Source organism: Botrytis sinoallii (assembly GCF_014898435.1).
Source record: "Botrytis sinoallii strain Bc 23 chromosome Unknown BSIN_018, whole genome shotgun sequence".
Lineage (NCBI taxonomy): Eukaryota > Fungi > Ascomycota > Leotiomycetes > Helotiales > Sclerotiniaceae > Botrytis > Botrytis sinoallii.
The window spans coordinates 719,292-744,940 of NW_024066045.1; positions in this window are offsets into that span (position 1 = coordinate 719,292).

Consider the following 25,649-nt stretch of genomic DNA (forward strand, 5'->3'; position numbering starts at 1 on the left):
AAAGAGTTGGTATTGATCTTATAGCTATTTTCATTTATAATGCTAAACTTGTTTTAATAATTGGTAAAATGGTTATATTAGTAACAATGGATATATAAAACGCTTATAATGTATTTCTTAAAAAACAGCTTTTATAATGTATAAAGAAGCAGGATTGGTCTATAATGTTTTTATAACTTGTTGATTCATTTCTGACTGAGAGATGTGTGCGTATAAAGCTTGAAGAGATTATAACACAGAATTTCCTGATTATATACAATACCCTCTAGAAATCGCCATTCTCTTTTATTCTATATACCCTTTACCTTACTAAGCTTTTTAATCAAGATAGAGGATAATGCTTTGGATATACTAATAATATAGCTATATATCATATATCTAAGAATCTATTTATAAATATATATATACTCTGCCAAATCATTTAATATATCCTATAATAAGGAAATCAGAATAAGGTCTTTTTTGCTTTGGAAAAGTTTGAGTTACTTTATATATCGAGGAAATATAAAATTGCAAATCTGGCTATAAGAATAAATCGGGATTTAATTATTATGTCGATCTTTTTAGAGCTCATTAACGGAGTACAACCAATTTTATATTAGCTTAACGTCTTTTTTGATCAACGCCTAACATTTTTATAGCATATCAAAACGCGTATTGCGAAAGTTATGCGTGTTGTATTCTATATTCAATTAATAGCTTATACAATCTATGGACCATCTGCAGTTTACTTGTAAAAAGCAATCATTATCTGTATACTTCCTATTACTTTTTTTGGTTCCAAAGTATAGTTTGATGAGCTATACAAATAACATCCAAATGTAGGCTATGTTCCGGTTAGTATTAGGATCAAGAAATATATCGATCTAATTAGTAAAACGATTTACAATACGACATAAGGAGCTTTACCTGTTTATAAAACGATCCCAACAACTACACTCCTTATAAAAGCTAATCTCCCAGCTGGAATTGTTGTATTAGAGTAAGCTAGATTGAGGTTCGCATTTTAGTTTTAGATAATAAATATATAATATCTATTTGTAAATCGATTAAAGCTATATATCAAAAAGAAAGAACAAGGTATAAATACTCTGAAAGATTTTAATATAAAACTGTAAAGAATAGAATAGACAATCCCTATTATCAAACACCCCAAACTCTTATAGCCTCACTTCTTTTTCGAGTGCTATATTAATTCAATAAATAATATGGATAAAGAGGATGCTGCGAAAGTATTCAAGAAATAATAGGATTTAATTCTTTAAAAAGACTACTCTATATTTTCAGATAGATCTAAATAATACAATAAACATAATTACTATATAAGGGCTAGTTTGAATGTAAAATCCGTACTGAATCCACTGAAATAATCTGCACTTTGTGCCATCGCGGATTCCGTGGTGGCATCAATCCGCTTCAAAAAAAGCGGATTATTAATCTGTGATTTTATAGTTTGAATATCAAATTCACCAAATAATTCGTGGTTTTTCTAGAATATTCAATTTAAACTTCAATTCGATATTAAAACCCCATATTTAAAATTGAGAACCATATAAAAAGCTTTAATAGAATAATGATCTTAAAAAAGTGCTTAGAATTGGAAAAGAAATATATTTTGATTTTATCTTTTTTCTTTTTTTTCTTTTCAAAGAAAGAACCTTTTTTTGAAGTATTTTTGAAGTTATTTTTTATATATAAAATTATTTCAATGGCTAATAATACAATCATTACCCAAAACACCTCGAAAGTGTTTAGGAAGTCGAAAATTATTAACGACGATAGCAATCGAAGGTTTATATCTATACGAAAAAGAGATAGAAGATCTCGAACTCGAAGTCCCTCTTCCCCAATTCGTCATTCCAAATGAAAGCCTAAACTTATAGTAAAAGCAATCGAATCTTAAAGCCAACTTCAAGATTATGATACCTCCTCCTCTTCTTCCATTAGAGATTCATTATCCAACTCCTTCTACAATAACAACACTACCTTCAATCAGAAGAAGATACCCTTTACAAAAAAGAAAAGCTATATATAGATATTTGATTCAAATAAAGCTTATTTTAATTATATTAATTTATAATATATAGCAGGATTTCGAAACTAATAAGAGGCTTTTAACAAATATCGATATAGATAGTGATGAGAACAATAACAATGAGAGAGATATCGATAATAGCTATAACACCAATCAAGATCTAAAATATAATATTTATAGTAATTCAGAAAGTGAAAAGAACCCCTTTACCAATACTATTGAAAGGGAGGATAAATTAATGAATCCGGAAACTGAGATTGAAGATATTTCAAAGAAATCTACAAATCAATTCAAATGAAAATTCTATGAAAAGCTTTTTTTAAATTTAATATAAAGTTATTTATAGAAGATTAGTCAACGATTAGATCAATTTACTGAATAGAGAACATTTTATTATAATCAATTTATATAAGCTATTACTTTAGAGCACAAGATATGCATTAATAGTAATAAGAATCTAACTAATAATCAAATTAAAAGAAAATCAATTTGGTATAAATATCCTCTTTTTTTTATTGTTTATTTAATCTAATTGATTTAATTTAGATCAAGGAATATTATATAGAGTGTTGGTATCTTCTTAACCTATCTAGTTGGGGTACTAGATTTAATAAAAAGAACGATATTATGCAGCCTTATGTACTTAATCATTTATGGAAAACGCTTCTATAAGCAAGCAAAGCTAATAATCGAAAATATTGTTAGCATCGAAGTTATTATATAGAGAGCTGGTCGATTCTTCAATTTCTATTCGAAACTCACACAGCTAGTGGTAAATTTGTATATCATTTTATAGCTTTAATACAACAAACAATCATTTCTTCAAATGAGGAGAATAATCTTACTGATTCAATACATTCTATACCTTTCTCAGATAAAAGTACTAAAAAATGGAATAAATATAGCTCTGGAATATATAAGATAAGGAATTTATATTTTTGAGATATATTTTATTATTAATTAATTTATAATTAGAAATAAAGTGATATAAATAATCTATTACGAGCTACATATTATCAAAAAGGTCTCGAAAAACTGTCTTTTCTGAAGTTACAGATAGTTTATTTCATATTAATAAATCTTTAAGAGATTTTAATAAATTGAGAAATTACTTTAGTGCCTTATATATTCAAGTCGATAACCCACTACCTCTTTGGCACTAAGTATACTATATAATCGAACAAAAAGACCATTGTTCTCCGTAAGGAGTGGCTAGCTTAATGGTAAAATGATTGATGCCCACTTTTGCTCAAAGCTATATCCCGATTAATATCTATCTTTTCAAAGCCTAGTTATCTATGAATCTACAGCTTATTATTTATATACAATTAAAGAAAAATGTTATGCCCCCTTCCTAATTCTTTAGTCCTAATATAAAGAAGCTTTTGCTTTATCACTATTCTACCTTTTTATTAGAAAAAGTGATTCCACCTATATCCGAGCGATTACAATATACTTCTCTTTCTTGATAATAATAATCGTCTACTTACAGCAATCTACAATCGCTTTGGCCTTCAATAGTCCAATTATTCTGGCCTTACCAGTCTATAATCACCCTAGTCTTTACCAGCTAATATTCCCTACTTTTTCACAAAGGCCTCGAACAACTCCTGGACTCCTCAGTATAAAATGAGTTGAATAGTCCGAACTTGCAAATTGGAGTGAAGCGGCAAGAGCGCTTGTAGCGTGGCTGTTCTGCTTGCCATTAGCATTACAGCCGTAGAAGAACGAAACACTTGGCTATGCCAGCAATTGTATGTATATAGAATTGTTAGTTTAGTCCATCCCTAGTACCCCCTGGGAGGTCGTGGCGAGCCCCTGTGGCTTGCCCCCCGGATGTAAAATAATAAATAAATAAATAAATAAATACTATATAATCGCATAGGGATACGATGACTCTCATCTATATGTGATATATTCTACAAACCTTCAATCATGCGATCGGAGAGCTAAGTAGAGTCAGCTGGAACCAGATGGTGATTATATATTAATCGAAGGCTATACTAAGAGTAAAGATATATATAATTGATTATCAAAGAATGATTGTAAAGATACTCGGAATAAAGAACTACCAGTAAAACAAAGATGAAAACTATTCGATAGTAAAAGAGAGATGAGAATAGAATTAATACGGAATTATACCTTTACAAATCTGTATAGAAAATAGAGCTAGAGTATATCGTAATAAAGTATCTATGAAATAGAACTAATCTTTGAAACAGTAGATAATAAAGCTTCTATAATATAGCTAAATCTGACTGAAGCCTGTGTTAAGAGTAGGACCGATATTCTTAACTTGATAAACAAAAATCGATAAAACACTTCTAGAGTACTAGTATATAGAGTTTTTTATAATCCAATAATATATACGATCTGCAGATATATTGAATTGGATATTTACAAATGATAAAGGAGTAATAGGAAGTATACAAAGACTAGGATAATGTCTATTGAGGCTAGTAAAAGTATATATAGAATAGAAGAAGGGATGTTTTTAGTATCTTATCTCTAAGTACGCAAAAGCAGTATGGCGGTAGAGGAGCTTCAGTATAGAAAGAATGCTTTTAGCAAGTCACACTCGATAATACTCGATCGATATTACAGCAGTGGAAAATCTTAGGTAAAGGCCAATCCTATAATATACATATATAATGTACTCCTAGCGCTCTATTTTCAACTACAAACTATACATTAGGGAAATAGATTTTACAAATAGAGCTTTGATTAGTAGGTTGAAAATACTATAGAAGAGCTGTCTAGCTAGGGGTTTGAACTAATAAGCCTGCAAGATATAATCGGCCTTATTATATAAAAGAGATCTAATAAGGTAATACAAAATAATTATTAGTTGTAAAGTGTAGTATATAATAATAGTAATAGCGATACTATCTATATAACTTAAGAGGATAAATATATATATTAATCTATAATCGGATATTATAGGGCAGAGGGTATGATAAAGATATTAGATAGATTTAAAAAGTAAATAGAAATGGAGATATAAAGAATGATTTTAATCCTGACCAGAATTTCTGAAGATAATTATATAATAGGTAATTTAATGTAGTCAGAAGATTCTACAAAATCTAGTACTAATAGTTTTATCATAAGTGAACTGGGAAAGTGTTTGTAGATATAGCGAACCTACTTTATATTATAATATATTCTAGAAAGTAGTTATAATATAATTCATTCTGTCCTCGTGATGACTGACGAGTATAAGGAGGTACACCGAATATATACACAAGCCAGGAGAACTGGAACTGCTGACGGAATGGCAATTGTCTAACAGGACCTATAGAAGGTCGTGCAAGCATCGAAACGAGGCCTATTGGACTAAGTGCTTGGATAATATATAGGATAATCAGGAACTATACAAAGTTATAAACTGATATAAGCTGACTCCAGAAGCAGGTTTCAAGGCCCCTCCTTTAGTGATCGAAGGCTAGAAGATTACTGATATCAGAGAAAAAGCTGAAGTATTCTTTACAATAATATTTGATCACTTTAAAGTATTAAACGATCTATAATATAACCCTTTATAGAAATAGGACTACTAGACGACCTTACTATAGAAAAGAACAATTATCGCAGAGGAAGTGGAAAAACATATAATAGGAGTTAGAAGCATATCACCCAAGTCAATCGAATAATCATTCGCCTTCTCAAGACATACTAGCCTAGCACGAAAAGTATAATACATAAGATTTTCGCAACCTGTCTCAGGCTCAGCTATTATCTTAACAAATAGAAACTCGCTGAAATAGTTATACTACCTAAGATTAATAAAAAGAATAGAATATTCCCGAGATTGTAAAGACTAATTATATTAATATCGTATATTGAAAAAGGACTAGAAAGATATATCACCAATCAAATTATATAGATAGCTATGAGATACAATATTATTAGTTCTTAGCATTATAAAGCGCTACCGAAAAGAGCCGGTATTGATCTCACAACTACCTTTACTCATAATACTAGTCTATTTTAACAATTAGCAAAATAGTTATACTAATAATAATGAATGTACAAAACACTTATATATATTCCTTAAAAAACAGCTTTTATAATATATAAAGAAACAGGGTTGGTTTATAGTGCTTTTGCAACTTGTTAATTCATTCCTGACTGAGAGATATATATATAAAACTTAAAGGGATCACAATACAGGATTTCCTGGTTGCATACAGTACCCCCAGAGATCATTACTTTCCTCTATCCTATATACCCTCTATCTTACTAAGCTTTTCAATCAAGATAGAGTACAGTATTTCGAATATACTAATAATATAGCTATATACTATATCTAAGAATTTATCTACGAATATATATATACTCTGCCGAATCATTCGATATATTCTATAATAAGAAGATCAGGAATAAGATCTTTTCATTTCGGAAAAATTTAAGCTACTTTATATATCAAAAAAGCATAAAATTACAAACCCGGCTATAAGAATAAATTGGAATCTAATTATTATACTGATCCCTTTAGAACTTATTAATAGAGTATAATTAACTTTATACTGATTTGATGTCTTTTTTAATCAATATCTAATATTCTTATAGTATATCAAAATGTGTATTGCGAAAGCTATACGTATTGTATCCTATATCCGATTAATAGTTTATACAGCTTATAGATTATTTACAGTCTGTTTGCAAAAAGCAATTATTATCTGTATATTCTTTATCGCCTTTTTCGGCTTTGAAGTATAATTCAATAGGCTATATAAACATATTTAAATGCAGGCTATATTCCGATTGGCATTGGGATTAAGAAATATATTGATTTAGTCAATAAGACAATTCACAATATAGCATAAGGAGCTTTACTTGTTTATAAGATAACCTTAATAATCATATTTCTTATAAAAGCTAGTCTCCCAACTAGAATTGTTGTACTAGAACAAGCTAGACTAAAATTTGTGTTTTGACTTTAGATAATAAATGTATAATATTTACTTATAAATCAATTAAAATTATATATCAAAAAGAAAAGATAAGATATAGATATTTTAAAAGATTCTAATATAAAATTATAAAGAATGGGATAGGCAATCCCTGTTATCAAGCGTTCCAGACTTTTACGGCTTCATTTCTCTTCCGAGTATTGTACTGATTCAACAAATAATATGGATAAAGAAAATGCTGCAAAAGCATTCAAGGAATGGTGGGATTTAATCCCTTAAAAAAACTATTCTATATTTTTAGATGGGTCTAAATAATATAACAAATACAATTACTATATGGGGTATAGCTTTGCAATCTATTACAACAAGTAATAGATTGATACTGGTTATAGCTATATATATAAACAATTATATATTTTTGATATTGAGGCGATTAGTATATAGCAGGAACTAAAACGCCTCCTGAATATTATTGATTGTTTCTATCAGGGATGAATATAATTATATATTAATAGTATCTCAATAATCTGGGGAATACAAAAAAGTGCTACTGCCTTCTCTTAATAGGTATACTATAAATGCTATTAAACAATATAATATTACAATATTATAATCAAATAATCCCCTAGGTATATTGAGATTGAGGGCAATGAGGTAGCCGATCGCTTTGCTAATCAGGGCATAACTGGACTGCTTGACTCTAACCTATCCTGTTTCTTTATAATCAGCAGTTCCCACTTTGTTCTATATACTAAATGTCGATGCTCTGAGAGTAGATGGTAGAAGGAAAAAAGGGGTCTGATCTTCAAAATGTATAATGTATGGAAACCGATATATAATATCTCGAAACCGGAAAGTCTTAAGCTTTTCTGCGGGGTACTATACAGATTTATAGTAATGCGGATTGGATATGATGATTTTGTAGTTTATTATATTAAATTCAATTATGAAAATAATACGAATATTTATATATAGGATTAAGAAAAGCCTATTACATTTCTTTCAATATTCAATCAATAATCGGATGCACAGCGACTGGCTGCTTATACCAAATCGATTTCGATTTGAATGGGATATAATAATATATATCAATCGTGTCCTGCGAATATAATATAGCTTTACTGATCTTCTCGTTAGATTTAGATTCTATATTAGAATATATTCAAACTATACGAAACTATACGAATTCCAATCTGCTCTAATATTCCGAGAATGAGCTTTTCACTTTAATCAATCTAAAATCTGCATCGAACAACTATAAATATTCCAAATACTTTCCCAATCGATAACAATCGACTTGATTATTTGCTGATATTCAAATAGTATACAAAACAAGGCTCTTTAAAACAAAACCACAAATTCTAAATAAAATAACCGCAGGATTACTATAAGCAATACTAAGCAGGAGAATATCAAAGACAACAAGCCCCTGATTAGCTAATATTATATTACTATAAGTAGCTAGAATGCTAGCAGCCCATAGGCCCGCTTTTTAGTACATCTAGAATACCCCTTAGGAGGTTAGATAATAGATATTAATTACTATAAATAAATAAATAAATATATAATCGCATAAACTATTCTAGCAAATATAAGTCCCTAGGGGCTGATATTGCTTTCAAGCTTGTTGATTTCCTATAATATTCAGTATCTAATATTTGTTAATCTTATGGTGAGCTGCTGATGTTTATGTATATAGGCTTATTTCAAGCAGAGTTTATGGATAAGATCTATAGAGAGCTTAAAGAGCAGTATGAAAAGGAAAATAATGAAATGCCTTTATTATCCGTTCCTTTATAATAAGCTTTAAATGAAGGGTGGCTTCCAAGTTCTAATAGTTTTTGATTTAGCAGTTCTATTCATTCTATTCTCTTTATTGTATGTTTTTATTAATGTAACCTTTGTATTTATTCAATTAGATATTAATATTATATCTTTCATACCTTTGTCTTATTTGATATTAACAATATATAAATACAAATAACACCTATTTACTAGTTTTAGATATATGAAATAAAGAATATAAGTATGTAGTAACTGGCTAATAAAAAATAGCAAATAAGAAACAGTTAATAAGAAACAACTAATGAGAAATAACTAATAAAAAAACTGTAAAGTTTAGTTTCTTAAGGTGTAATATTCATTAATAACAGGGATTGCCAGCTTTATCATTCTTTGAAGAAAAATGCTATCTATATCTTTAATAGTTTGCTTTTTTACATGAAATGCATAATGTTATAGTATTATAAATTAAATTAATAATCTATTCAATTGATAAATAAAAAGGATAGAAAATGTATTCTCAAAATGAGTAATTATAAAGGATTCAACTACCTTTGAATTACTACAAAAATAGCAGCATTCTACCTTCAATATTCTCCACCAAGTGTAAATTGATCCGAAACCTTTTTAATTAAACATTGAAAAGGGGTTTTTTTCAAAAGCAATTCGATTGATTTTGATACTTTTTAATCTTTTATAATGTAATTGTTATATCTCAATTAATAAGAAAGACGCTTATAAATCAAGAAAAGGTTTATTTACTCTTTGCTTTCCATCAGTAAACTCTTTTAGTAACTTTTGCTTTTCCTTTTTTAGACTGCTTTCTTATACTTTGAACCTTTGCTTCAAAGCTTTCTTTATATTCTATTTTTAAAAAAAGGTGATCTTTCTATTTATATCTAGCTCTTGTTTATTTGTTAATCTCTTTTCAATATTAGTATATAATCTAGCTTCCCTATATAATACATTTATAGTTTATATTATAGCTATAGGATTTCCTGAATGTAGTGCTTTTAAAACCTAGATTTGAATTATTTCAGTTTATTATAAAAAAGATTTCAAATATTCAAGGGGTATATACTTAAAAAGCTTCAAGAATGGGGTGAAAGAAATAAATATTGAAAAATTAAATATTTAGAAATATGTATTTATAAATTAATATATTATGTATATATAATTCAATCAATTATATTATTTATTTCTCATGGAATATAGTTATTTTGAATATGAAAATATTATAAATAGTATAAACAATGTGCTTTTAGGAATAATAATAATAATAACAATAATAAACATTATATTTATAATATTGAATCTTTTCTAAACTTTAAAGAATCAAAAGATACTAATAGTAACTAAATCTAATAAGAAGAAACTACAGGAAAAAACAAGAAGAATATTTGTAAAAACGAAAAGCTAGAAATGTATATAATCGAAAGGCAAGAATAATATTTAAAAAGCTAGAAGTTGAAAAAAAGAAAGATAGGAAAAGCATTAGATTTTCTATGCTTTGAAAGTGTTTTGCAAAACTTCTGATTTTTTAAAGGCATTGAAGAATAGACAAGATGAAATGATTGTATAAACTCGATTGAATATCGAAATGCGATAATTCTAGTATATAAATTCAAATGAAAATCTAATTTTAATTAATTTTATTTAGAAAAAGTATTAAAAACAAAAATCTTATTCAAACAATAATAATCTTATATTAGAGTCTGAATCAGATAATTTCGAAACAGATTTTAAGGTTGGGAAGTTGATATTGATAAGAAAAAGGAAGAGGAAGAGGAGGAATCTGATAATAAAGAAGAGAATAATGAAGTTAGAAAACTTGAAAAGATTAACTTGAAAAATTTGAATATCAATCAAGAATTAAAATAAATATAAAGGTATAATGTTTATTGGTTCTATAAATACTAATATATAAGTTTAGGTAGTTGGACTTTCTGAGATTTTGATTTGGATTAGAGTTTGGAAAACTAGTGTAGAGTAGTTTATGATTAATTTAAAGAGTCTAAACAAAAAAATTGATAAAGAATCTTCGGATTTTTTATGGGTAAAAGATTTGTTTGGGTAGGTTTATTTTGATTTTTTCTTATTAATTATTTCTCCCTAATTATTTCTTACTTATTATTCTTCACTTATTATTATATCAAATTATTAATATATTAATAAAAATATATTTATATTCTAATAAACTCTCTTATAAAATATTCAATTGTTAATAACATATTATTTGGAGAAATCTTGCTTTTTGAAGTTTTGATATTTTAAAGCTAAAGGGAAAGAGTAATATTAAGCTTCTTGGACCTAAAGAATAATGAACTTCTAATAAGAGTTATAATCCAAAAAGATATGAATTTTGGATTCCTAAAGATGGGATGAGATATAAACAAGCTTGGAATCTACTTTATTATATAAAATAGAAAGAAGATCTCTCTCAATTCCTTAAAGAATTTGAAGAAACACTAGAAACTATAGTAGAAGATAATGGTAAATAGAGAACCCTAATGATTATTTTCTATTCTAATTATATGTACTTATCAAATTCTATTTCAATATGGTATTGCTTTTTTTTCTCTCGCGCTTTTCAAACTCTTTTTACCTTACAATAATCTCTTTATATAGTCTTTACAATTCCTTATCAAAAATAGTTTATAGATTGTAATGAAATAGAGTTTAATTCATTATTGTTTGAATTTATTATTGTATTATCCATAGTACTTGGAACACGATTGATAATACAATCAAATTGAATTTCAAATAAATCTTCTTTAAAGCTATTTTGTTGAATAAAGTTATATAAAGTATACAAAGCATAAACTATACATATTTAAATTGTATATAGATATTTTTGTTATTATATTAGAAATAAAAAGCACATTTTGAGTACTCCAAAAATTCTCTCAACCTCATTTCGTAAAAAAGAATATCGAAGGTTGAAAAGCTCTTCTAATATTTTGGATATCTTATTAAATCCCAATTACTCTTATAAATAATATCTTACCCCTTTAAATAGAATAAGAACCTGCCCAGTATTTATATATTCTACATTACCTAGATAATAATAATCTTTTGGAATTCGTAAATCTTTTGAAATCAAAGTATCTAAAAGTATTTTTTGATTATTTGTAGAATCTTCTTAACTGACTAATATATAGCAGAATTGTAAATTGAAAGTAACTACTACAAGAACATTCTATACAATATATCCTTTTCGATTGAAATAAGTAGATCGATCTTCGAAAGATATCGTTGCTGGAATAAAGGTGTTATCGAGAGCTTTTAGACAATTCGTAAAATATATACAATATTTTTTATCTTTTGTTATTCAAAAAAAAGCGAATTGTATAGTTAAATCTGGTAGCTTTACTATTAATAGATATAATATCATTATAGTATCTAAAACTTGATAAAATCATCTTAAAGCGTATTAGAATAAATCAATAAGTAGATTTATATAAAGTGTTTTTTGTATTTATAGATTATTTCTTCAAAATAAGAAAAGGCTTCAGCTGTATTATGTATAGTTTTATGTTGGCCTATGATATAGAGAAATATATATAGCTTTTAATCAATTGAAGTATATTGAGAGTATTATAGCTTTGTTTTTTTATAACAAAATTCGATCAAAAGTCGAAAAGTGTGTAGAGGCATACACAGTTATTTTTAACAATGTTGAGGGTATTTAGAATCAAAAAAAGATTGTGTTTTAAATTCATTAGGAGTATTAGTTCTTTTTTCGAAATTGGAGTATAATAAAAAGAGCTAATAATAGTAGTTAAATTATAAATCAAGATAGGAATAAACTATTCAGAATCATTAACCTTATTGTTGCTTATTGTGAATAAAAAAAAGGCAGTTTACAATTTAAATCATTAATAGAATCTAAAGTTATAATAGAAAGAATATTGAAGAATCTACTTTTAAATTAAACTATATATATTCTAGTATATAGGGAATAGAAATGTAAAATAATCTAAATCGAAATTAGAGATGATTTGAAGAAAAATAAAGATATTTTATAAATTTAGATATTTGAAGTATTAATATTATTATAATACTATATGAATATAGGGTGAAAGGTTTATAAGAGTCTATAAAAACGCGGATTATTTGTTAGATTGAAAACGAGGATTGCTTTTTTTAGTTTTCGTTTTCAATTCGCATCCTTATTTTCCCATACAAATTTAATGAAAAACACGGATTATTTAGTGTCATTTTAGAATAATCCACCTCCTCCTTATCTTGAAATATATTAAATTCGTTGAAATGCGGATTATTTAACGGAATCCGCAATTTGATGTCCAAATATGAATTCAAAATCCGCTTTCAAAAAGAGCGGAATATTCAGCGGATCCAGTGCGGATTTGTACATCCAAACTAGCCCTAAGATACAGCTTTATAATTTATTATGACAAATAACAGATCGATAGTGGCTATAGTTGTGTATACAAATAATCATATGTTTTTGATATTGAGATGATTGATATATAATAAAGACTAAAATACCTCCTAAGTATTATTGATTGTTTTTATTAAGAACGAATATAATTATATATTGATAGCACCTCAATAATCTAAGGAATATGAGGAAACACTGTTACCTCCTCTCAATAGGTATATTACAAGTGCCATCAAGCAATGTAATACTACAATATTGTAATCAAGTAGTCCTTTAGGTATACTGAGATTAAGGGTAATAAAACAACTAATCGCCTCACTGATTAGAGCACAGCTGGGCTACTTAATCTTAGCCTATCCTGCTTTCTTATAGTTAATAGCTTCTGCTTTATTCTATATACTAAATGTCGGTGCTTTGAAAGCAAATAATGAAAGGAAAAAAGGGGTTTGATTTTCGAAATGTATAATATATAGAAACCAGTATATAATATCTTAGAGCCGAAAAGTTTTAAGCTCTTTTACAGAGTATTATATAGACTTATAGTAATATGGATTGGATATGGTGACTTTGTAATCTATTATATTAGATTCAATTATGAAAAATAGCACGAATACCTGTATATATGGGATTAAGAAAAGCTTATTGTATTTCTTTCAATATTTAATTAATAATTAGATGTGCAGTGACTGGCCGCTTACACTAAATCGACTTTGATCCGAATGGGATACAATAGTATATATCAACCGCATCCTGTAAATACAATATAGTTTTATTAATCTTCTTACTAGATTTAAATTCTATATTAGGATATACTCAAACTATACAAAACTATACAAATTCCAATCTACTTCAATATCCCAAGGATAAGCTTTTCATTTTAATCAACCTAAAACCTGTACCAAACAGCTATAAGCATTCCGAGTACTTTCCCAATCGATAGCGATCGATCTGATCATCCGCCGATACCTGGATAGCATACGAAACAAGGCTTTCTGAAACAGAACCACAAACCTTTAGATAGAATAGCTGCAGGATCGCTATGAGTGATATTGAGTGGGGGAATATTAGAAACAACAAGCCCCTGATTAGCTAACATTACACTACTATAAGCAACTGGAATACTAGCAGCCTGTAGGCCCGCTCCTTAGTATGTTTAGAATATCCCTTGGGAGGTCAGATATTAGATGTTAATCACTATAAATAAATAAATAAATAAATATTATCAATAACTATAATAAAGTATTTATTTTTATTTTCAGAAAGTTCTTGAATCTCTAATAGATTTATATACAAGTATTATAGTTTTGTAGATATATAGATAGCTGTATATTTATTGAAATACTTATTTATTCTTTCTATAAAGCAAGGCTTACAAGCTTTTCAACCAGTACTTTTCTTTCTTTTAGTATAATACAATCCATTTGAAGCTTTCTTTAGCTTATCCATTTGGTTGTAGTTGAGATGATTTAAGCATTGATGTATAATCTCAGCTTTATTGTTATTTGTATTAATCTCTTTTATTTCTAAATCTATATTCACTATATATGCTTATTAAATAAATAATTATCGAATAATATAACTGCTATTAACACATCTTACAATCATCTCTAGCTAACCATTTTTCCAGTATAACATTGAATCCCCTTTGAAGATAACTTTTCAATCTGTTTCGACAAGTATTCCAACTGAAATGAGTTGATTATTCCGAAAGTCCTTGATATACCAGATATCTTTTAATATAAAGTTTCCAATAATAACTGTTCTATATATAATACTTATAGAATATACATTATTTGCAGTTTTGACTTTTTGTAGAGTATCTTATTGTATAATATTAGAGAGATTTTCAATAGAACCAGTAAAATAATAAAAGGCTTTTGAATCAAGAATTTATATATTATTTTAGATTTTGGTATATATTACAATATTAGGATATAGGGAACCAGTATATTTGTTTGCTATAGCTACTTACACAAAACCATCATTCTCAATATTTTTATTTGAATACCAGACTTCTCTGATTTTATTATACTCCCAACAAGTATTTTACCAATATCCTTTCTTTTTATAAAATTTGTAAATGTAAGATTCAGCCTTGATAGCTTTGCTAAAACTTAGTGAAGTATTGTTGTCTTTCTCAGATATATATTTTCTTTTATTTCCATAATATTCTCCACATCCTTTTCCTCGAGCTCTCTTATTGCCTCTTTCTCTTATATTTCCTTATATAACATTAGCTATTACTGAATGACTTGTTATATTTCGAGAAATTCTCTTAGCTTGTTGTAGAGCATATAGTATATCTCGTATATTCATATTTGATAATATAATAAAGTTTCATTGTATCTGCCAGATTTTTATATCTAGCAGTGTATTCAAAAGATAAGAATAGACCTCTATTTCGAATAAAGATTGTATTATTATAGATAATTTATATTAATAATCAAGAAATCGATCAAAGAAGAATTGAATTGTCTCTATTTTAGAGTCGAATTGCTTGCAGATAAACTGTTGCCAGAGATTCTGAGTATGTTGAAGATTTATATTATTATTGAATATTAAGAGTTTCGCCCAGATTCCTATAATATTTTCTGTATCAATTATATATATAAATTGAGAGCGGTATATAGGAATAATATAAAAATTGATAATAGAAAATACAATTCCTGCTTTTCTATCCCATTCAGCAATATCGGCTCGACCGCTCACTGGTTTTACATTTCTTTTTATATACAAGGACAATGCAGATACTGCTATTATAGTAATTCGAATAGCTTTATAGAAGTTTATCCAGTTATGACCATTAAAAATGACTAATGTTCCCCATTTTGTTTGGATTATATTGACAGTAATCTTGCTTGCCATAATGTTAAGAGTGGGGATAGCTATAGGAGAATAAGAACTCGAGATTTAGGGAATACAGAGGTATAAAATGAAGCTTATAATGACACAGCACTTATAACCTATCAGAAATAGATAGCAAGTTATATATAAGAAGTGATATATTGAAATATATATATCAGATCTATATATCCGGAAAGTCCGAAGAAGGAGTTTTATAGTGATATGCACGTACCACACACGTGCTATACATGTGATTTCCAACAATTTATTTATTTATTTATTTATAGTGATTAACGTCTATTATCTGACCTCCCAAGGGGTATTCTAGACATACTAAGGAGCAGGCCTACGGGCTGCTAGCGTTCTAGCCACTTATAGTAGTGTAATGTTAGCTAATCAGAGGCTTATTGTCTCTAATATTCCTTTGCTTAATACTACTCATAACAATCCTGCAGCTATTCTATCTAAGAATTTGTGGTTCTGTTTTAAAGGACCTTATTTCATATACTATCCGGATATCAGTGGATGATTAGATCAATCGTTATCGATCGGGAAAGCACTCGGAGTGTTTATAACTGTTCGATACAGGTCTTAGGTTGATTAAAATGAAGAGCTTATCCTCAAAGTATTAGAGCAGGTTGGAATTTGTATAGTTTTGTATAGTTTAAGTATATTTTAGTATAGAATCTGAATCTAGTGAGAAGGTTAATAAAGCTATATTATGTTTGCAGGATGTGGTTGATATATATTATCGTATCCTATTCGGATCGAAGTCGATTTGGTGCAAGTGGCCAGTCGCCGTGCGTCCGATTATTGATTGAATATTGAAAGAAATGTAATGGGTTTTTCTTAATTCTATATGTATAGATGTTTATATTATTTTTGTGATTGAATCTGATATGATAAGCTACAAAGTTACTATATCTAGTCCGTATCGCTATGAGTTTGTGTAGTATCCTGTAAGGGAGCTTAAGGCTTTCCGGTTTCGAGGTATTATATATTGGTTTTTATGTATTGTATATTTCAAAGATTAGACCCCTTTTTTCCTTTTACTATTTGCTTTTGGAACATTGATATTTGGTATGTAGAACAAAACGGAATTGTTAACTATAGAAAGGCAGGATAGACCAGAGTCAAGCGGTTTAATTGTACTCTGATTAGCAAGGCGATCGGCTGGCTTGTTGCCTTTAATCTTAATATGCCCAAAGAACTACTTGATTATAATATTATAATATTGTATTACTTGATAGTATTTATAGTATACCCATTAAGAGAAAGCAATAATACTTTTTTGTATTCCCTAGATTATTAAGATATTATCAATATATAATTATATTTGTTTCTAATAGGAGTAATCAATAATACTTAGGAGACATTTTAGTCCCTACTATATATCAATTGTCTTAATATTAAAAATATGTGATTATTTGTATATACAATTGTAGTCAGTATTGATCTATTACTTGTTATAATAGATTGCAAAGCTATACCCTATATGATAATTATGTTTATCATATTGTTCAAATCCATCTGAAAATATAGAATAATCTTCTTAAGGAATTAAATTCTATTATTTCTTAAATACTTTTACAATATTCTCTTTGTTTATATTATTCATTAAATCGATATAGCACTTAGAAGAGAAATGAGATTATAAGAGTCTAGAACACTCAGTAACAGAGATTGCCTATTCTATTCTTTATAGTTTTGTATTAGAATCTTTTAGAATACTTATGCCTTATCCTCTCTTTTTAGTATATAGCTTTAATCGGTTTATAAATAGATATTATATATCTATTATCTGAAGTCGAAATGCAAACCTCAATCTGACTTGCTTTAGTATAACAATTCCAGCTGGGAGACCAGCTTTTATAAGGAATGTGGTTGTCGGGGTTGTTTTATAAACGGATAAAGCTCCCTATATTATATTGTAAATCATTTTACTAACTAGATCGATGTATTTCTTGATCCCAATGCTAATCGGAATATAGCCTGCATTTGGATATTATTTGTATAGCTCATTGAACTATATTTTGGAGCTGAAGAGGGCGATAGGGAGTATACAGGTAATGATTGCTTTTTGCAAGCAGACTGTAGATGGTTCGTAGGCTGTATAAGCTATTAATTGGATGTGGGATACAATACGCATAGCTTTCGCGGTGTGCGTTTTGATATGCTATAGGAATATTAGGCACTGATCAAAAAAGATGTCAAACTAGTGTAAGATCGGTTATACTCCATTGGTAAGCCCTAAAGAGATTAGTATAATGATTAGATCCTGATTTATTCTTATAATCAGGTTTGCAATTTTATGTTTCCTCGATATATGAAATAGTTCAAACTTTTCTAAAGCGAAAAAGATCTTATTCTAATCTCCCTATTGTAGAATGCATCAAACAGTTCGACAGAGCATATATATATTTGTGGATAGGTCCTTAGATATATAGTATATAGCTATATCGTCAATATATCCAAAGCACTATGCTCTATCTTGATTGAGAAGCTCAGTAAGATAGAGGGTATACAGAATAGGGGAAAGTGACGATCCCTAGGGGGTACTGTATACAATCGGGAAATTTTGTATTATAATTCCCTCAAGCCTTATACGTATATATCTCCCAGTTAGAAATAAATCAATAAGTTGCAAAAGTATTATAAACCAATCCTACTTCTTTATATATTATAGAAGTTGTCTTTTAAGAAATACATTATAAGTATCTTGTATATTCATTATTATTAGTATAATCACTTTACTAATTATTAAAGTATACTCAATATTATAAGTAAAAACAACTGTAAGATTAATACTAGCTCTTTTCAACAGTGTTCTATAATACTAAAAACTGATAATATTGTATCTTATAGCTGTTTATATAATTTGACTAGCAATATATCTTTCTAGTTCTTTTTTAATACATAATATTAATATAATCAATCTTTACAATCTCAGGGATATTCTATTCTTCTTACCAACCTTAGATAATATAATTATTTCAATAAGTTTCTATTTATTAGAATAATAGCTAAATCTAAAGCAGATTGTGAAAATCTTATATATTATATTCTTTATACTAGATTAGTATACCTTAAGAAGGTGAATAATTGTTTAATTGATTCTGGGTAATATACTTCTGATTTTTATTATATGTTTTTCCATTTCCTCTATAGTAATTATTCTTTTCTATAATAAGATTATCTAGCAGCCCTATTCCTGTAGAGAATTATATTATAGATTATCCAATACTTTGAAGTAATCAAGTACCATTGTAAAGAGTACTTCGGCTTTTTCCCTGGTATCAGTAATTTTCTAGTCTTCAATCACTAGAGGAGGGGCCTTAAGGCCTACTTCTAGGATTAGCTTGTATCAGTTCATAACTTTATATAATTCCTAATTGTCCTGTATATCGTTTAAGCGTTTAGTTCAATAGGCTTGTTTCGATGCTTGTACAACTCTTTATAGATTCTGCTAGGCAATTGCTATTCCGTTAGCAGTTCCAGTTCTTCTGGTTTATATATATATTCGGTGTACCTCCTTACACTTATCAGTCCATTACAGAAATGATTGGTAGGGTTTGCGGTCTTTCTGTTCTATAATTACTATAAAGGCGCTCAATGCGTTTGTAAGTCTGGCAATCAGTCTGTCGATATTATAGGTAGATTGGAAATCCGGGTTCTGGAGGTTCGCTAAGCAATTAGCTATTATATCTACCAGGCAGGGTAAATCTGAATCGTGTATTCGGATGTACGCTTGTTTATATTCAAAGGTTTCTCTATCCGAAATAATAATAACTTGAGTGGTATGATCGGAGTCGCTGTACAAATCGTTATCGATCACTGTTGTAGTGATAATTAGATTGGAAAAGGTCAGATCCAGAATATGTCCCCTTGTATGTATAGGGGCACCAGAAGTCCCGATATATTCCATTCCCTGTTCAGCAATTCATTGTACAAGCATATCACCTTGATTAGTAGTTGCTACTCCGGATTCCTACAGATTATACTTAGCATTGAAGTTACCTCCAATAATCGTATTAGTTCCTGAGGCGATCTCTAGTCCAAGTATATATTCTATTGTTAGCAGATCGAGCAGGGCGTGATAGGTATTGAGGATCGAATACCCATTAATATTGATTTAAAATAGATCCCTGTTTCCGGTTGCCTCATTTATCTGACCTTCAAGTTGTTTCCTTTTCGTATATAAATGATCACTTGTGACCTATATTCAGGGCTATCAGCTGTTTCCCAGATATCGATTGGCTGGTATCAATTATATACAGCATGATTTTGGATTGCCGAGTTATTGTATAGTTAGGGTTCTTGGATATAGATAATATTTATATCAGTTTCTCCAGCGATCTATAGGAAGGTAATATAATTAGAGTATCCGCACCTTACATTCGCCTACACGATTGTAAGCTTTCTTCCCCCTATTGAGTTTGTACTGGTTATGCAATTTATATAGAGATAATGGCGGTTTCATTAGTATTTGATTTACTCCTCTCACTTATTTCAGAATCGGGAGGTAAGAAGGCTTTTTCAGTTATAGCTATTACATTATAGTTTATCCCTTTGTTAGTACAACGCGAAGAGTTATAGTTCGGGGTATAAATCAGATTATTGAAGGGGCCCTCCCCTGATCAGGCCCGTTTGAATAATCGATCCATTAGTTGCTATTCGTTTTTGTAAATAGTGATACAGGCCCCAATACAGAAGGTCTGGGAATAATTATTTGAGGCTATTTGACTGGTATTGGAGCAGGTGCCTTTCTCTTGCATGTTTCCTAAGTCTCCTTTTGGCCAGCAGTTCTGATTTCTCTTATTTGTTAGTAGGTAAGCCTGATCAGTTTTCTATTGACTAATCGTAGTGCTGCTGGATAATTGCTGTGTACGGATTGGAAAGGTTTTAGGTATTCTGTATATTGAACATCGTTTTAGTATTACTCATAGATCTTTCCATCAGTATATTTAGTAATTAGTTCGTTGTACCTAGAGCAATAAGCCGGGTGATAATATACATATAGGTTACAGTATAGCTAGCATCTATTGGAATATTGTTGTGATTAAGGGCATTGCAACTTGTTAAAGGGCTTCGAATATTTATTAACATTAAATAACCAGAATGGTTTTACTATCTTCTTAAAACTAATAATCCAGTTGGTTTTCCCTATAAAAGGATTTACTCTATACTTAGAGACTCTATATTGCATTGATTCCTTTTCTGTCTATACCTTGATTTCTTCTCAAATGATTATATCTGGGAATATTATAAACATGCCCAATATATTATAAAGGATCTAAAGTATAATATAGTTATATTAGATCTCTACAGCTTGAATATTATCTATACTAAGCACAATAATTAATCGTATACAATTTTTGTCTTGCAAAAGGTTCTTGTATTCCTTTAGTATCTTACATTCCAGGGTTTACTCTATCCTGTTGTAATAAAGCAAGGGGATTAGTTTAAGCCTTAATCTAAGAATTATTTCTATAATCTTTAGTTACAGTTTGAAGGGGTTATTAGCAATTATCTATTACCCACTTTCTATCTTTATAAGAATTATATAGCTATTTTGCTTCTGTTGTTTACACTTCTATATTATCTCCATCGTTTTGGATATACTCGTTTTAACACTCTTCAATATCTAAAGCGCTTTCCCAGTTTTGAATACATCAATATAGGATTTAGCAATTCCCTCTAAGGTTACTTTTGTGATTGATATAAGGGTTCTCTGTATAGACCCGGCTTATCTTATAATCTTGATTATGCTATTGATGTATACAGACCTCAGCATATCGGTATGGCTTAGTTCCATTTTACTCAGAGTTTTAATACACACATCGATCACATTTGTGATCTTTAGGGTTACTCATCGCTTTTTATTCTCTTTATAGAATTAATCGGTTATTACTTTATAGATAGATTGTATATCACTATCTCCACTCACTTTAGTTATCGATATGATCATTATCATCGTTATTAAAACGATTAGATTGCAATCCAACACACTCGGCGGTATGATAGGTTGCTTATGACCACACATTGACAATATCATGATATTGTAAAATTCCTTCAATATGATTTGTTATGATCATTGTATTTGAGATCCTAAGTTGTGTGATTAAAGCAATGTGTGATTTCCAACAATTGTAACCGATTTAATGGATAATGTATTTCAGACAAGGTTCTCCACAACCTCTTCTTTTCTAACAGGAATTTAGGATTTCGGTAATCTTAAAATGCTCGAGGCTATCTACTTCTACAGAAAATAGTGATAGATTATACTATCCAGGAATAGAATTATTGTATACAGAATATAACAAATTAATATAGAAAACATAATAAATCTTTATTGAGATTAAAAGCTTCAATTTATAGATATAGGGGCCTACCGGATTCAAGATTTTGAAGGGCCCAAGGTTCTTCCAATCAAGTTTCTTTTGTAAATATAAAATCTTGATATTTCTGGTGTTTAGTTAGATTAAGTTATCAGGCAGGTATTTACAGATAGAGAAACAGTAAATATCGGTATTCTTCGAATATCAAGCTTGACTAATAATCAGTTCGGTTTGTAAATACAAAAAGATAATTTCCATTTTAATAACAAATTCTTTGATATCTCATATAACAAAACGGTTATTTTAGGACAGTATAGGCTCGAAGCCTAGATAGGAATGGAATCTGTAATTCGAGAAAAACGGGGTTATCTGGGTACTTTCGGATTAAATATTATTGATAGAGAATTCAACAAGTATTATTATTATTATTATTATTATTATTATTATTAGTAATTTTCAACCGGGCCGTATAGGCGAACCTCCCAGGGGGCATTACGGTTGGGCTAACTGCGGGATAATCTCTAATTCACATAATCCCCCTCTCCTAAGAGTGGGGTCTCAATACCCTTAGTAGCCTCCCAAGCAATAGCTAGCGCACTTGCGCTTTTGTTTCTAATCCTCTGAGCATCTCTGTATATGCTTTCCGATCTTTTATATAATATTTTGATTGAAAGCTGTTTTATCTTATAAGGATAGCTTTTGTATATATTCTAATACAGCGTAGTATATTGTATATATCGATTTTGTTCTTTATAGCCTTGCTATATTAATCGCCTTCTATTCTATATTTGTATTTATTCGGATTGATCGATTCATTTCCATTTCCTCTTTCTATTCTTCTAATAGCATTTTAGAGCATATACTTCTGTAAAAGTCTGTTATAATAATAAATTCAGTGAACTTGGCTGATATATACATTAGCTATTTCAGTAGTCGTTTTTAAGCTATCCGATTACGGGATGAGTATTTGGACCTGATATCTGAAGACCAGGTTTCATAAATTACAAGAACTTTGTAGCAATACATAATATGCTTAAAGGATTTGTATACACCACATAAGCAATGAATTGTTACTTCCTTATATTTAAATCATTAATAATAGCTTTCGAAATCGTTATATATTAAACAGATTGCTAGTATACAATAAAGAATAGCTTATAAGAATTCTAGTTCATTAAGGTATTTGTTTGTACTCCTTGAATTCCATTTCTGATATTGTTTGGAGAGTGTTGGTTTCTGTTTGATCTATTATACCTATACTGCCGATTCCATAGCAGTTTTTGCTATAGAGCGGATACCGCTTGCTGTAGGTCGATTCGCATACCCTGAGGCTGATTTTCTTGTCCCTTTGTCAGCGAGTGCATCCGCACGCTCATTCCCTTCGATCCCTGTGTGGCCTGGCAGAAATGAATTATATTATAACTACTTTCTAGAATATATTATAATACAAAGTAGATTCACTATATCTACAAACACTTTCCTGGCTCACTTGTAATAAAGCCATTAGTACTAGGTTTTTGTAGAATTTTTTAACTACATTAAATCATTTATTGTATAATTACCTTTAGAAATTCCGGCTAGAACCAAAATCATTTCTTTATGCTTCTATTCCTGTTTATTCCTTAAGTTTATCTAATATCTCCATTATGCTCTTTACTTTATAATATCCGATTATAAATCAATACATATATTCATTCTTTCGAGTTATATAGATAATATTGCTATTGCTATCATTATATACTATATTTTATAACTAGTAACTATTTCACATTACCTTATTGGATCTCTTCTATACAACAAGGCTGACTATATCTTGCAGGCTTATTATTTCAGATCCCTAGCCAGATAGTCCTTCTATAGTGTTTTCAATCTACTAATCAAAGCTCTGCTTGTAAAATCCATTTTCCCAATGTATAATTTATAGTCGAAAGTAAAGCATTAGAAATGTATTGCATATGTATATTATAGGATTAGCTTTTACCTGAGATTCTTCATTATTGTAATACCAATTGAGTATTATCGAATATAACTTATTAAAAGCGTTTTTTCTATACCAAAGCTTTTCCGCCATTATACTACTCCTGTACACTCAGAGATAAGATATTAAAAACGTTCCTCCTTCTATTTTATATATACTCCTGCCAGCCCTAGTAAATACTATCCTAGCCTTTATATACTTCTTATTACTCCCTTTATTATTTATAAATATCCGATTTAACATATTTATAGATTATACATATTATTAGATTATAAAAACTCTACATACTAGTATTCCAAAGGTGTTCTATTGATTTTTGTTTATTAAATTAAAAATATCGGCCCTACTTTCAATACAGACTTTAGTTAGACTCAGCTATATTATAAAAGCTTCATTATCCGCTATTTCAAGGGCTAATTCCGCTTTGCAAACACTCTATCGCGATATACTCTGGCTCTACTTTCTATACAGATTCGTAAAAGCATAGTTCCGTATCAATCCCGTTTTTATTTCCTTTTTATTATTGAATGGTTTTCATTTTCGTTTTGTTAGTAATTTTCTATTTCAAGTATCTTTGTAATTATCTTTTAGTAATTAGTTATATATACCTTCATTCCCAATACAGCTTTTGATTAGTATATAACTATCATTCAGTTCTAGCTGACTCTACTTAGCTTTCCGATTGTACGATTGAAGGTTTGTAGGATACACCACATACAGGTGAGAGTCATTGTATCCCGAATTCAACAAGTAGAAGCCATTCTGCTTAATCATTCTATAAATATACTATATATGATTAAAAATACTGCTTTAGTATTGTATTAACCCTTTCGATTTGTTCATTAGTTTTGGAATGGTAAGCAATCGAGAGTTTGGCGATTATGTTTAAGTACTTGTAGATATATTTTCAGAATTCAGAGATAAATTAAGCTTTACGATTAGATATAATGGTTAGGGGTAAGCTATGGAATTTTATCACGGGGCAGGCGGGCGGGATAGGGTTTCTAATAACTTTGCCCTAATCTGGTAAGGTTATACTGATTCGGATAATAGGTTCAGATTGAGGATTAAGATGTAGCTTAAAGAGCTACAATATAGGATCTTCTGAGTTGAAGATATACGGAATTTTCATAGCGAGCTAGCCCAATCGGGTTCTAGCTTGCTTGCATTTTGATGCAAGCGCTCCTTTCAATCCTCTCCGATAGAATTAGTATATCATATGAGCTTATATCATAATATTACTCCTTTTTAAGGGTTGAGCTTTGTTGAGGTAATACATTATGGTTTACAATCTATAGGCAGGTGGGGCTCGGTTAAGTGGGATTGGGTTTGTTAGGGTATTTATAATAGA